This window comes from Vombatus ursinus, unplaced genomic scaffold (genome assembly GCF_900497805.2).
Source record: "Vombatus ursinus unplaced genomic scaffold, bare-nosed wombat genome assembly UNPS02014832.1, whole genome shotgun sequence".
Classification (NCBI taxonomy): domain Eukaryota; kingdom Metazoa; phylum Chordata; class Mammalia; order Diprotodontia; family Vombatidae; genus Vombatus; species Vombatus ursinus.
In genome coordinates this window covers 26,077,547-26,093,349 of record NW_020954610.1, presented here as the reverse complement: position 1 = coordinate 26,093,349, position 15,803 = coordinate 26,077,547, and positions in this window count along the sequence as shown.

Genomic DNA, 15,803 nt, shown 5'->3' with positions numbered 1-15,803 from the left:
TGGTATCTGTTATAGTAAGGATTACTTTTCACATATGTGTTGGAGTAGATGACTTCAGAGGTCTCTTCCAAGTCTGAAATTCTGTGATTCTCTGTATGACTAGACAAGAGACAGCCTAGTCATATAATGAAAGATAACAGCCCAAATGTTGAACTTATATTCATGAAATATGAAGAACACCAAAAGGCCTCCGGTGTATCCTAAATGAGGGCATTGGGTGGATCCTGTGTATAAGACATACCCAGAGATAGGAAAGAATCACACAGGCTGAGAGGTTGTAGAAGGATCCCAATCAGTAACCTTGATAGAGATTATTGATCTTTTGAGTTATTAAAGTTTAGTATTTGCAAGAAAACACTAGTTCTTAGCCCTGGGTACACCAAATAGAAAAAAAAAGTTATACACATACACTACACACACACACACACACACACACACACACACACACACACACACACATATTCCCTGCTCCCAAGAAAAACATAACCTAATTGATAGAGTAGATAGAAAACTGGACCTAGAGTCAGAAAGACCTGAGTTCAAATCCAGCCTAGACACTTACTAGCTATGTGACCCTGGCCATGTTGCTCCTTCAGTTTTCTAATTTATAAAATGAGGACAATAGTAGCATCTACTTCCTTCATCCTGTTATGAGGATGAAATGAGATAACATTTGTAAAGCATTTGAAAACTTCAAAGTGTATGCACAAACATAAAAACAAAGATCAGGAGTAGAATTTGTCAGGGAGAGTATATGTCAATATATGCATGCATGTTTGTATGTTTATATATGTGTATGTGTATTTATGTATATATATATATATATATGTATAAAAATATATCCACACTTAATTGTAGCCTTCTTGGGGTGGGTGGAGGAAGGGGTGAAAAGAACAAAGTAAAAAGTGCACAGCAGAGAACAAAAGAAAATTGACAAAGAAGCAAAGATGGACAGCTCTCAATACAACATGTACTATTTATCATACAGGCTTTCTTGAAATGAAAATTTATCATTACGTATTTTGAATACTCTCTTATGTTCTGTTGTGCACATGACACACTTTTTTTCTTTTCTTATTAGGATTTTGAATCTTCCTAATTCACCTATATTCTAATTTGCATTATAGTAATTTGTGTACATATTCTATCTCTTGTACTACTTATTAATTTACTTCTTCCTCTTCTTCTTCTTCTTCTTCTACTGCTACTACTACTACTATTACTACTATTACTACTACTACTACTACTACTACTACTACTATTACTATCTAGCACTTTAAAGTTTGTTTGTTTTTAATCTATTTTACTCAAACACCAGAACTTAAATACAGAATAGAGAAAAGAAAAAGAAACATATCATAAACTCAAATATTGAAACTTAAATACAAAGTAAGAAAAGAAAAAAGTATGTCAAGTACACAGCAGAACATAAGAGAGGATTGAAAATATGTAGCAATAAATTTTCATTTCAAGAAAGCCTGTATGATAAATACTACACATTGTATTGACAGCTGTCCATCCTTTCTTTGCTTCTTTGTAAGTTTTCTTTTTTCAGTTAATAAAAAACCTTGAAAGTCCAAGGAATGCTGATCAACACAATAACCAGCCATGATTTCAAAGGGCTAATGATAAAGAATTCTATTCATCTCCTGACAGAGAAGTAATAGATTAAATATTCATAGTGAGACACATTTTTTGACATGGCCAACCTATGAATTTGTTCTGCTTGTCTGTGAATGTGTAATCAGGGACTGGTATGTGGCACTGATGAAAGTTCCCAAATAGAAGAGCCTAGGGAATCTGTTTCCAAGAGAGTTAGGGTTATATATAATGGAAATACCTTGGAGATAATTTGGAGTACTAATAAACACTCTAGAACTGGTACCAGTCTGTTAACCATGTTGTTGACTACAGCCTCTTTGACTAGAGTGACATGACTGGAACTGAGGGTGCTTTCAAAAGCCTTTAGTTACCCTCAGTCTCTTCCTCTCTCTTAGTCGGACCTTTGTTCTTCATTTGGCTACTTCACTGATAGCATCCAGTGAAAGCTAATGCTGTAAGGAGAGAAGGTATCTCTTCCACACGAAGAAAAAAAATGAGGGGAACAGTTTTTCAAAATTAACACTTTAAAATTAGGAAATAAATGCTAACTTAATACTGATAGTCTCCTACATTTGCAAAGAGGCAGGGGGAGGTGCATTCTCATATCTCTTCCTTGGGGCAAAGCTTGATCTTTATAATTTTATAACATTCATTTTCATCTTTTTGTTTTTATTGTTCTTTTAATTTATATTGTTTTAGTCATGGTGTGTATTGCTTTCTCATTTGGCTTACTTTGCTTTTTATATCAGTTCTTATAAGTCTCCTGTACCTCTTTGTAGTCAACATATGCATTGTTTCTGTTTAACCAAGCAGTGAGCATCTACTTTGTTTCCAGTTGTTTGCTATTAGAAAAAGTATTTCTAGAAATAGTTTAGTGTATGAGTCCTTTCTTTTTTTTTTTCTCATTGCTCTCCCTGGGAGTTATGCAATTAGCAGGAGATTCTCTGGATTCTGTTAATGTCCTTACCTCCAGCCTACTCTCTAGCCATCTTTGGGAAGTGGAGTGGCACCCGCTACTTAATGGTGAATATTCTCATATCTGCTCATACCCTTCACATCCCAGGGATTCTGTACTCCTGTAGGTCATAATCCAAACCCCATTCCCTACCACACCTCCCAGTTCCTTATTTCCATCCTCCTCAATCCTCCTGTGCCCAAGTTCCAACCAAATACCACCCAGCCTTTTCAATGTGTCATATGGAATGTCTGTTGTATAAGCAACAAACTTTCTTCATCCTAAATCTTTTCTTCTCCTACTCCTTCTTTCTACTACCTATTATCGAAATCTGGTTCCCCCTGATAGCCTCCCTGCATACTCTTTCCAGTATTGGTCACACTTTCATTCATTCCCCTCAGTTTACTGGTCAAGACCAGGAAATTGGAATAATTCTTGCTCCCCATTGCCATTTTCAGGTCTTCCCTCTACCTCCGTCATTAAGCAAATTCTCTCTCTCTTTGAGGTTCATTATATTATTTACCATCCAATCAAAATTCTGGTAGCTATTGTCTGTAGACCTGTAGGTCATTACTCTTCTTTACTTGTTCAGTACCTGACAAACAATTCTTTTCTCTTCCTCAACTTTTTCCCTCATCCTAGGGAACTTCAACATTCATATTGACTTACTTTCAAACACCCTAATTATTCAGTTCCTCAATCTTCTCACTTCCCATGAACCACTTACTCCTCCTCTCTGCCCCAACCTCAGCCACGCAAAGACCATCATACTCTTGATCTTGCCTTCACCCACAAAAGTACCATCTCCATGTTCAAGAATTCTGAATACCCGTTATCTGACCATAATCTTAATGGCTCTTCATCTCTCCTTCTGCCTTCCCTTACAAAACCCTTTTCTTTGTTGATATCATGACTTCCAATCCCTTGACCCCTTAATTCTCTCCCAGATCATTCCCCCTACATTATCCACTCTTTCCTCTTTCCTCATCTTGACCCCTTGATGAACCAATTCTTCTCTACATTGTCTTTTTCTCTTGAATCTTGAGCACCCTTATCATTTTGCTGATTATATCCTGCCAAGCCTCAGCCTCAGATCACTCCAACCATTTACTACATGTGCTCCTACACACATGCTACTGAACAAAGTTGGAGAAAATCACAAAACCATTTTGACTGTGTCCACTACAAATTTATGTTACACAACCTCAACTGAGCCCTAACTGCTGACAAGTAATCCTTCTCAACCTGTTTGTTCAATTCACTATTCCATTCTCTAGAGCAGCTTTCCAAATATTTTCATCCCTCCTCAAACTTCCCATGATTCTCCCCTACCTCTGCTCTCTCAGCTAAGAACTTTGTTTCACATGATGGGATGGCCTTACTCCTTACTAAAGCTAATGCCTCTTTCTGCACAAATAATCTAATTCCTTCAACAAATTTCTCCCTTTGTCATCCCAACTGTATTATTTTCAATCTTTCCTTCTCTCCTGGCTCATTCCCTACTGCCTACAAACTTGCCCATGTCTACCCTATCCTGAAAATCCCGCTATTTGATCCTTGCATCCCCACTAACTATATCCTATATCTGTATTTCCTATATCTCTTCTGCCCTTTGTAGCAAACTCCTTGAAAAGGCCATCTTGCAATAGGTACCTCCACTTTCTCTCACTCTCTTAACCTGTTACAATCTAGCTTCCAATTTTATTATTCCTCTGAAACTGTTCACTCCAAAATTATTAACAATCTTCTAGTTACCAGATCCAATGGCCTTTTCTCAATCCTCATTCTCTTCAACCTCTCTGAAGTTTTTGACACTGTTGATCATCCTCTCCTCCTTGATATTCTCTTCTCTAGGTTTTTGGGACAGCACTCTGTCTTGATTCTCCTCCTACCTATCTGATTGTGACTTCTCAGTCTCCTTTACTGAGAAACCAAACTCTCTAACAGTAGGTGTGATCTGTGGCCAAGACACAAGCATTCCACTGATGTGTTTAAAATTCGGCCTAGAGGCAAAACATAATCTCTCCTTGAGGGGTTCCTACAAACAAAATATCAAAACAAAATGTCTCAAAATATATTTTTTCAGTGAAAATGCATTCAAAGGTGATTCTTGACTGTCTGAGATTGTTTGGTTTCACATGCTACTGCAAAAGAAATGTGTCCATTCTTACCCAAACTTTTTTTTTTTTAATAACTCTCTAAAAATTACATTTTAGTTGTTTTTTCTTTGTTATTGTCTTGTAGGAATGTTTTAAATAGACACTAGTTTTCAATGTGGAAATAAAATACTTCAGTATTTTCACTATGCCTGAGCCTCTATTTTACAGTTGCAGCAGATGAATAAATCATGAATGTATAACTGAATCAAAGAATTTCTCATAACCAACAAAGGCATTATAAATTTTACAAAATTTTTGAGGAACTATTTTAATAACTATCAATTTGAGAAGTTGCTTTTTGCAACCTTAAATGTGTGATACTAAATTCTTCCTTCCCTCTTCCTTCTTCCTTTCTGCCTTCCCTCCTTTCTTATTTCCTTTCTTCTGAAACTTTCTCCCCAGACAAATATAGGGAAAAGAAAAAAGATGGTTAAATATTTTGCAGCATTTAAAATTTTGTAGATTGAGGATAAGCCATCAAATCAACACAAATGTTCCTCACAGATAAGAGTTCATATTTATATTTTCTTATAGTTTCAAGTTTTTTTTAAAAAATTAATTATTAAAAAAACCACTCAAATGTGAGATTTTAAATGGAGAGGTGCAGTTCTAACAGAGCACTGATATATTTACTGTTACTTGGACCCTGTTTCAAGGAAAATATAAGAGATTGCTTCCAGCTACAAGGAGGCACAAGGTGGGGCCAGGCAATCAGGGTAAACACATTAACAGCCAATCTAAGAAAGAAAACAATTGAAATTGAGTGGGTGTTTTAGACATTCAAAACCTATGAGCTTAAAAAAATTAAAAGCATATTTTTTTGGAGCTTTTTTGTTTGTTTATTTCTTAGCTGGGAATCAAGGGTAGAAAATGGAATTCAATTGAACAGAAAAGGGAAGACAAGGTTGGAAGTTGAGAATCGGGGAGAGTTCCACTTCCTGGAGCCAAGATGATGGAGTAGGAAGTAAGTTGCTCTCACCCTCCCTCATTGACCTTTGAAAGCCCAGAAAATATCAATCCAAGAAAAACCCTGAGCTAGCAAAAAAGACAGGGTACAGCAGTATTGAAGCCCAGGAAGCTTGGGGGATTAAAGGGAAAGGCCCCTCTTGCTCTGGGGGAGGAAGTGCAATATGGGACTGGAAGTGTCCCAGCAAGCCAGCAGCAAGGCCCACCTCAACATACCAGGGAGAGATCCTGAGACCCAGGTGGGTAGAGCAGGCAAGTGCCAATACTAGGACCCCAACTCCCCACCTGAGAGCCTCAATATAGTCAGGGGAACTGGTAGACACCAGCTTAGAGAACCACCACAGGGGACAGCATTCTCCAGCAGTGAAATCACCCAGTGCCTCAACACAGCTCTGGGAAGCATAACTCCAGAAGGCAAAGCTCCAGGCTAAAAGAAATCCACCAGCATCTAAACATCCCTGTGCAAGGCCTGGGTGACCAGGAGGCAAACATTCAAGTGCAAGGCACCAGTGAGCAGGAAAAGAAGCTTGGGTAAGTGCCCCCGTTGCTCCAGCAGAAGAATCCAACATTTTTTTTTTGTAAAAAGTCAGAAAATAGCAAGCACCATGAAGAAAAAGCAGAAACAAAAAATGACCATGGATTCTTATTTTATTTATTTTTTTAAACTTATTTTGATTCATCAACAATCATTTCTATAAGTTTTTGAGTTTTAAATTTTTCTACCCCTCCCTTCCCCCCTCCCTCCTCAAGATGGCACACAATCTGATATAGGCTATACAAATACATTCCTATTAAACATATTTTCACATTACTGATACTGTAAGGAAGAATTAGAACCAATAGGAGGAACCCCCAGAAAGAGGAAACAAAACAAAACAGAAGGAAAAAAATAGCAAATAGTATGCTTTGATCTGCATTCAAACTCCATAGTTCTTTCTTTGGATGTGGATAACATTTTCCATCATGAGAACTTTGGAGATGTCTTGGATCCTTGTATTGCTGAGAAGGTCTAAGTCTATCAATGTTAGTCATCACACAACAGCAAGAGATAGAAACAGAAATCCCATTTAAAGCCACTGTAGACATTATAAAATATTTAGGAGTCTACCTACTGAAACAAACCCAGGAACTTTAGGAACACAATTACAAAACACTTTTCACACAAATAAAGTCAGATCTAAATAATTGTAAAAATATCAGTTACTCATGGGTAGGCCAAGCCAATATAAAATAAAAATGACAATTTTACCTAAGCTAAATTACTTATTCAGTGACACACCAATCAAACTACCAAAAATTATTTCATAGAGCTAGAAAAAAATAATAACAAGATTCATTTGGAATAACAAAAGGTCCAGAATATTAAGAGAACTAATGAAAAGAAATGCAGGGGAAAGTGGCCTAGCTGTTCCAGATCTTAAATTGTATTATAAAGCATCAAGCATCAAAACTGCTTGGTACTGGCTAAGAAATAGAGTGGTGGATCAGTGGAATAGGTTAGGTATGCAAGACACAGTAGTCAATGACTATAGTAATCTACTACTTGAAAAATCCAAAGACTCTAGCTTCTGGGATAATAACTCACTATTTGACAAAAACGGCTGGAAAAACTGGAAAAGAGTATGGCAGAAATTTGGCATGGACCCAAATCTCAGACCATATACCAAAATAAAGTCAAAATTGGTTCATGATTTAGATAGAAAGGCTGATACTATAAGTAAACTGGGAGAGCAAGGAATAGTTTACCTATTAGATTTATGGAGAATAGAAGAATTCATGACCAAACAGGAGATAGAGAACATTATGAAATGCAAAATGGATAATTTTGAATACATTAAATTGAAAAGGTTTTGCACAAACAAAGCCAATGCAACCAAGATTAGAAAGAAAGTAGAAAATTGGGAAAGAATTTTTACAACCAGTGTCTCTGATAAGGGCTTCATTTCTAAAATATATAGAGAATTAAGTCAAATTTATAAGAATACAAGTCATTCCCCAATTGGTAAATGGATATGAACAAGCAGTTCTCAGATGAAGAAATTAAAGCCATCTATAGTCATATGAAAAAATGCTCTAAATCACTATTGATTGGAGAACCAGGACAACATTGTACACAGAAACAGCCACATTATGGAGTCTGAATGCAGATGGAAACATACTATTCACTCTCCTTTTCCTTTGTTGTTTTATTGCTTCATTCTTATGGTTCCTCTCATTAGTTCTAATTGTTCTTTACATGATGACTAATGGGAAAATATGTTTAACATGAATGTACATGTAGAGCCTATATGAGACTGTATGCTGTCTTGGGTTTGGGAGAAAGAAGTGGGAGGGTGAGAAAATTTAAAACTCAAAATCTTTTTTTTTTAATTTTTTAAGGCAATTGGGGTTAAGTGACTTGCCCAGGGTCACACAGCTAGTAAGTGTCAAGTGTTGGTCTGAGGCCGGATTTGAACTCAGGTCCTCCTGACTTCAGGACCAGTGCTCTATCCACTGCGCCACCTAGCTGCCCCATAAAACTCAAAATCTTATGGAAGTGAATGTTGAAAACTAAAAATAATAATTTTATAAAAAGAAAAAAATAAAGAATAGAAAACATAAAAAATAAAGTAAAAACTATTAAGCTAGGTGCAGCTAGGTGGCACAGTGGATAGGCCTCTGACCTTGGAGTCAAGAGGACCTGAGTTCAAATCTGACCTCAGACACTTGACACTTACTAGCTGTGTGACCCTGGGATGAGTCACTTAACCCCAATTGCCTCACCAAAAAGCAAAAAAAAAAAAAAACTATTAAGCTAATAAATAAAACTACAAGATGGTTTTATAAAAAAAATAATAGAACACATACTAGGTGTAGACCAATATCTCACACTGTATATCAAGATAAGATCAAAATGGGTGCATGATTTGGACACAAAAGGTAACACCATAAGCAAATTAGAAGAGCAATGAAGACTCTACCTGTCAGATCTATGGGGAAGGGAAGAATTCATGGCCAAACAAGAATTAGAAGAAATGTAAAATAGATAATTTTAATTATATTAAATATATTTTGTAGAAACAAAATCAATGCAACCAAGATTAGAAGGAAAGCAGAAGAATGAGAAACAATCTTTACAGCAAGTGTCTCTGATAAAGGCCTCATTCTCAGAGAACTAAGTCAAATTTATAAGAATACAAGTCATTCCCCAATTGATAAATGATCAAAGGATATGAACAGGCAGTTTTCAGATGAAGAAATTAAAGTTATCTATAGTCATATGAAAAATTGCTCTAAATCACTATTGATTAAAGAAATGCAATTTAAAAGAACTCTGAGGGTACTACCTCACATCTGTCAGATTGGCTAATATGACAAAAAAAGGGAAATGATAAATGTTGGAGAGGATGTGGGAAAATTGAGACACTAATGCACTGTTGGTGAAATTGTGAACTGATTCAACCATTCTGGAAAACAATTTGGAACTATGCCCAAAATGATGTAAAACTGTGCATACCCTTTGATCCAGCAATACCACTACTAGATCTGTCTCCCAAAGACATCATAAAAAGGGAAAAGGATCCACATGTGCAAAAATATTTATAGCAGCCCTTTCTGTGTTGGCAAAAAAAATGGAAACTGAGGAGATGTCCATCAATTGGGGAATGAATAACTGTACAAAATATGGTATATGAATGTAGTTGAATACTGTACAATAAGAAATGATGAACAGGAAGATTTCAGAAAAACCTGGAAAAACTTGTACAAACTGATGCAAACTGAAATGAGCAGAACCAGCAAAACATTGTACACAGTATCAGCAACATTGTGTGATGATCAGCTATGAATGACTCAACTCTTCTCAGCAACACAATGATCCAAGACAAGTACAAAGACTTCATGAAGGAAAATCCTATTGACATCCAGAAAAAGAACTGATGGACTCTGAATGCAGAGTGAAGCATATTTTTTTCACTCATTTTATTCTCTTTTGTGTTTTTTTTTCCTTTTGATCTGTCTCTTCTTTCACAACTGTGACTAATACGGAAATATGTTTCACATGATAGCACATGTATAGCCTATATCAAATTGCCTACTATTTTCAGAAAAGATGGAGGGGAGGGGAGGGATGGAGAAAAATTTGGAACTCAAAATCTTGTAAAAATGAATGCTAAAAGATGTCTTGACATGTAACTGGGGAAAAATAAAATACTATTAAAAATACAAACTACACGTATTAAAAATTTACAAGTTCATACACAAATCAACTTTTTTCATTCTTTGCATGTTGAAATGTTTTTGTTTGTTGATGATTGCTAAATTAATAATAAAAAAGAAATGACTGTCAGTAACTCTGGGAGAGCAGTTTTAGTGGATGATAGAATAGATTGAGAAGTGAGTGGGAGTCAGCAAGTGGAGACATCAAGTTTAGATGATTTTCTCTAGATGTTTGTGAAAAGGAGACTAGATATAGGAAAATAGCCTGAAGGGACAGACAACCAAGTGAAGATCCTTGAAAACATCCTTGAAAACAAGGATGAACAGTGTTTGAGTGGGCAGCAGGGAAAGAGTAGGATGAGAGTTGGGGGACAGGATCAGAAAAAGATGAAAATGAGGGAGAGAGATGGGTTTATTGAAGAGGCAAACTCAGGAAGGTAGTACAAGGGGATGAGTTAAAGGGTACAAGTATGTTGGCTTCAGAAATGAGAAAATCTATCATTGACTGCAAAAGAAGAAAACATATATGGGATGATATAGAGTGTTTTAAGGTACAGAGCAGCAAGAATAGGGGGATCTTATAATTGTTGGCCTATATTTTCTCAGTAAATTAATATAACCCTATATTGGTAAAGACCTATGGGTAAAGGTTGACAAGAATTTTCAAATGTTTCTCAATGGAGTGTATGGAGGACTTAGAGCACATAAACGTGCACACACACGTGCAAGCGCGCACACACACACACACACACACACACCCTCACATCCCTTCTGCCCTTCCTTTCTGCCTCACACCACTTTCTAAGAGAGGAGTAAGAGGCATCACAGGAAAGGCAATTGCTTTAGATGGTGTTGGAGAGGGCAAGTGGGTACAAGCACAGTACGAGAGTGGGGGAAGCAGGGCTGTCACGGTTGCTGTACCAATGATGCAAGATGAACTGTAATTGATGGTGCTTAGAGTGCCACAATATGAAAGGGTAACCTGGGGAGTGAAAAGGAAGACACCCAGAACTGATGTGTGACCACATTGTGTGACCACACTGGACAGAAACCAAGGCCATACATACTTATGTCCTGCTAAGATGGTTCTAGTATTGTAAATAATATTGTCATGTACTCTGGTTCTTTTCAACCCTCTCATTCTCTTAAGGAAGAGATAAGCCTTCTCTCCCAGTCTTTGTTCTTTAAGAATTTGTTTTGCTTTCTATTTTTGCCATTTTTTTAAAAAAGAAACTAGTTTCTTTAAGGTAACATGAATGTTCATTGAATTGCTGATTTGTGTGAGCTCTTAAGGGTTGAATGTTGAGAGTGAAGCATGCGATAGATAGAAACAAGAGATTGTATGCTAATATATGTATATGTATATGTAAATATACATATATTAAAGGCAGAATCAATTGTCTAATCAAAGTTGAATGCTTAAGATGAACAAAATTAACTTTATTGATTCATATTTTTATAACTGCCTCAAAACAGAGAACAAGTGAATCTAGATCAACATTTAGATACCTATGAGCACAGCAACTTGGCTGGAGTTGTGGGATTAACTGGACCTCTAAACCTGCTTCAAGCTGAGCCTCAGGACTGTTGTTTGTCCTTCGTTCTCAAAGAGGACCATGACATCATAGAGGTGATGCCATGACATACAAGTGAATTGGATTTAAGTGAGGGAGAGCTGTGCAAAGTGTCCAGTCTCACTTTCTCCTCTGGAGTCATCTAGGGCTAGTGGCCAGATACACATCAGGATGACTGGAAATGGCCCCAGATGTGGTGGAAGACCTTGGCCTTTGGAAGCTAAGGTTTTTAGCAGGTCTCAGTTTGATTGAGGCAACACCCATTCAGTGATTAAGGCTAAGTAAAAAAAAAAATGAGGCAAAGAATGGCCTCTTTAATGTCCACAGTACATGAGCCAAAAAAGGAACCCTTCCCCATAATACCCAATAAAACCAGTGTCAGCACCATGCACTGGGACCAGAGGCTGAACACATGTAGCCTGCAAGGTCTGTGTCTGGAAGTATTAAGAGTGGAAAACAAAAAATCAGTTGCTGAGCCTCAGAAGCCATCACTGAGGGAAGAAATCATAACAGCCCTGGGAGTGGCAGCACCCCTGACTCCCCACACCAGTCCTGCTTTCAGCCCTTACTGTCATCATCTGGGAAGGTAATTTCTGTGAAGCAGACAAGTCAACCTACCTGAAACAGCAAGGCACCCTGAGGGAGAGACAGGAAGGAGTATGAGCCGATCAGGCCAGACCACCAACTTGATCACCATAAACCTGGTAGAGATAGCACAGGGCCTTAAACCCCAGAGCCTTTGGAATAGCAATACTTTCCAATCTAGTGTCTGTAGCCATCATCCTAGGAAGCAGCCCCTGTGAAGATACAGCCCAGCAGCTATTCCTACAGGTGCTACAACCACATCTGTTGAGTATTTAGCAGTAAAAGCTCTTGTTACCAAAGTCCTTGGAATTGTCAAATGGTTCAACGTCAAAAATTGATAGGATTTTATCAATGGAAATTACATTTCAAAAAGCCATTAACATCTACTTTGCCACTGTGCCCTAAGCTTTTCTATTTTACCTGCAGCTGAAACCTTCCATATGTGTCTTTATTAGAATGTGAATTCCTTGAGAATAGCTACCATCTTGCTTTTCCATTTGTATCCCTAGCAGTTAGTACTCAGCACATAGTAGGCACTTACTTCATTTGTTATTTGTTTATTAATTTATCCCACAATCTATTCTTCCCTAGGTTTTTTCCATTATGTATCTCTTGTTTCATTTCTTTCAGGTATGCTTACAGTTCCTAGGGTCAGTGCTTTTTTTTTTTTTTTCCTGTCACTTCACTTGGATTTGTTGTGGAGTATACATCAGGGCTTGTTTCAAATGAAATTTCCTTATGGTCTTTGGAATTTTCTATGGTTTGCTTGTTTCATGGGTTGCTCTTGAGTCAAGCTCAGCAACTGAATGTTGCAGGGAAGGCCTTTCTGGTCCTGAGTATAGTTGGCCAGACTAGGCCCCTCCAAGACATTTCAGGGCTGCTAACGTTGTGAAACATTGAAGGCAAAAGAAGAAGGGGTTAGCAGAGGATGGGATGGATGGTGTCATGGAAGCAACAAACATGCGCTTGGACAAACTTTAGGAGGTAGTGGAAGATAGAAGGCCTGGAGTGTTATGTGGTCATAAAGAGTCAGACACACTAAACAACAAAAACTGGTACTAGACACCATCTAGTCAACCTCTAGAGGCTCTAGGACCTCTCTCTGCTGTAGGATCTGCTAGGGCCTGCCTCCTTGTTGCTGGACTCAGGGGCCACTTCCATGGAATCCTTCCACTAGCTGCAGGTACTGCTCAAACTGGATTTTGCTTTAAGGCTTTTCCTCCAAGTTTGACTCTGGTCACTTCTTTCTGTGCTAGGCTACAACTGGGTTTGGGTCAAGTGGGAGTGGACCAACCTTGGTTCCATTTCTGGGAGTGCTTTGCTGAATCTCTCAGGGCTGACGCAGCCGGCTGTGGACTTAGGCTTGATTTGTGCTCAGTGCTATTTGGCAGGGAGTAGTACCACAATGGGCAGCTAGGTGGCATGATCGATAGAGTGGAGGCCTGGAGTCAGGAAGAGATAATCCTGAGTTCAAATCTAGTCTCTGACACTAGCTGTGTGGCCCTGGGCAAATCACTTAACCGTGTTTGCCTTATTTTCTTCATCTGTAAAATGAGCTAGAGAAGGAAAGGGCAAACCGCTCTAGTATCTCTGCCAAGAAAACCCAAAATGGAGTCCCATGGAGAGTTATACAGAACTGAACAATAACAACAAGAACAGTATCATGATGGTCTACCAAGAAGTCCCCAAAGTCACTCTCCTTACAGCCACTGTAGGCTGTGCTGAGTGGGGCTTGGGCTCTGAGGAGTCAGGCAGAGAATCATGAAATTGCCTGGAAGGCTTTAGACCCTGGGTGTTCGGCTTTAGTGCTGTGATCCCATCCTGCCATGATTTGTCTATCCCAGGTTCTAAAAAGATTTCTAGATTGGGTGGGGAACGATTTCTATAGAGGCATCTCTGCTGCAGCCCAAAGGGGGCTCTGGAATCCTAGGTATCTTAGCATTCTACCATCTTCCCCAGTAATAAAGAGTCTGATAAGAACTTAATTACAGATAACAACTCTACAACCCAGTACTTCAGTGGTATGTAGGAAACAAATAAATAAACAAAAAACACCTGGACTCTAGAGGAAAGCCTCCAGCTCTTTGGATAGATCCTCCATGAAAAATCTGTGGGGGAATATGTAGACAAGAATCACAAACTAGGTTGTAATCTAGGCACACACACCTATGTTGATGAGGTCATAATCTATTAAAGTCATCAAGAAAAGTCTAACAGTAAAGTCACCAGTAATCTAGAACAGTGGTATCAAATTCAAACAGAAATGGATTCCTGCTGGCCACATACTGACTTAGAAAAGCACAAATGTTGTATTGCACTTTTATTTATTTTGTTAAATATTTCCCAATTATGTTTAATCTCCATCAGGATGCACTCTGGAATGTTGTGGGGCAAATGAAGCCTGCCCAGGCATGTTTGACACCTCTAATCTAGAACATGGTATCCTCATTTTGTAAAGATGGGGAAATGAAGGCCCAGAAAGATTAAGTGATTTTCTTAAGGACACACAGCTAGTAAGTGACAAAGCTTGGATTTGAACCAAAGTCCTATAACTCCACAGTAATCATTCTATTAGCCAACAATTCCTTTTTTATCAGCAATGTCTGAGCAATGAGAACCTTCTGGTAAACTAAATATATTGATTATCCAAAAATTATCAAACATATCATGCACAATTAATTTTCAAACAATTAAACTATTACAAAATAGTTTAATGCGGTCTTTATTATAGTTTTTATGTCCTCTGTTTCAGGGTCTTGATGTGCTTCAAGGTCTTCATTCTAAAGATCAGTCCTTGTACAGTATGTTTAAAACATTCTGGTTACTTAAGCTTTCTTGCTTTTAGTTTACAGATAGATAGTTTGTAGAGAACTACTGAAATAGTTCTCCAGAAGAACCATTATGTATTCTATAATTATTTCAGTTAGTGAGGGAGATGTAGGGAAAACAGAAGGGAGGAGAGGGCCAGTTAGAGAAATTTTTTTAATCTATTAGCAGATTATAAAAGCTAAAAAAATAAGAAAGGTATATACAGAAAATCATTAAAATGTCAAGTGGGGTATAGAATTGAATTATTCTCAAAACAAAACACTTTTTAAAGAGGAAAATAACCTTTCAATATTGTGCTACTGTGTAGCTGTCTTGAGTTTAAATACTGACTTCAATCTTTAATGGCCAAGAACTTGATAGAAATACTTGGGGCTGATGCTATCTGATCCTGAGAGAGGAAATACTGCCCTGATGATTTAGAATTTAGATTTTTGCTCTGATTACAGCAGCGGGATGAGCCAGAGAAGGAAGTCAGATGGGGCAACTATGTTAAATAGAGGAAACCTACACACACACACACACACACACACACACACACACACACACACACACATACACACCCTTATGTGTGAAATCTAAAATAGGATTTTCTCCTCCTTTTGTTACTCTCAGGCTATGGAAACATTTGGTCTCAACTCTTCCAATAAAGAAAATGTAAATTTTTGTCAGTAAAATGTATTTTAGACACCTAAATTTCTTTGAATGAGTCCTACAAAAGAATGTGGCTCCTCAAGTATACTCAATCAATAAAAATATTGAGGTGTTTGTGTGTGTGGTTTTTAAGGACTCTAGAGTTCAAAAAGTAATTTATCAGGAGTGGAAGTGCAGATATTTTAAGACCTCAAAAAAATTCCTAGGAATTCCTTTCATTAATGTGGAATGTAATCTTTCCAGACTTTAGCAGACTATATTGTGGCAAGAAAGAAGGAAAGAAAA